This window comes from Apaloderma vittatum, unplaced genomic scaffold (assembly GCF_000703405.1).
Source record: "Apaloderma vittatum isolate BGI_N311 unplaced genomic scaffold, ASM70340v1 scaffold7752, whole genome shotgun sequence".
Classification (NCBI taxonomy): Eukaryota; Metazoa; Chordata; class Aves; order Trogoniformes; family Trogonidae; genus Apaloderma; species Apaloderma vittatum.
The window spans coordinates 1-281 of record NW_009701813.1 but is presented as its reverse complement, the minus strand read 5'-3'; positions in this window follow the sequence as shown (position 1 = coordinate 281).

The window sequence follows — 281 nt, the reverse complement described above, 5'->3', positions numbered from 1 at the left end:
CCTAAAAAAAAAAAAAAAAAGCAGCGACACAAGAGTGCTACTTTGCCTGCAAATCCCAACAGCCAGAAAACCTCAAATCAGACCAGCTGTAAAGCAGAGGAGTTGGACGCTTCCTTGGTCTGAGGAAGAAGAGTGCTGCTGCTGCTGCCTGATAACGAGGAGAGTGGCTCGGTCCCTCCCGGTGTTTACCTTCCCCGGCACCCGGCTCCGCGTCCGGCAGCGGAGACGCTTCCTCAACAGGCTTGAAGTTACCCCCGCAGCGCCCACCGGGGGCTCCCCGG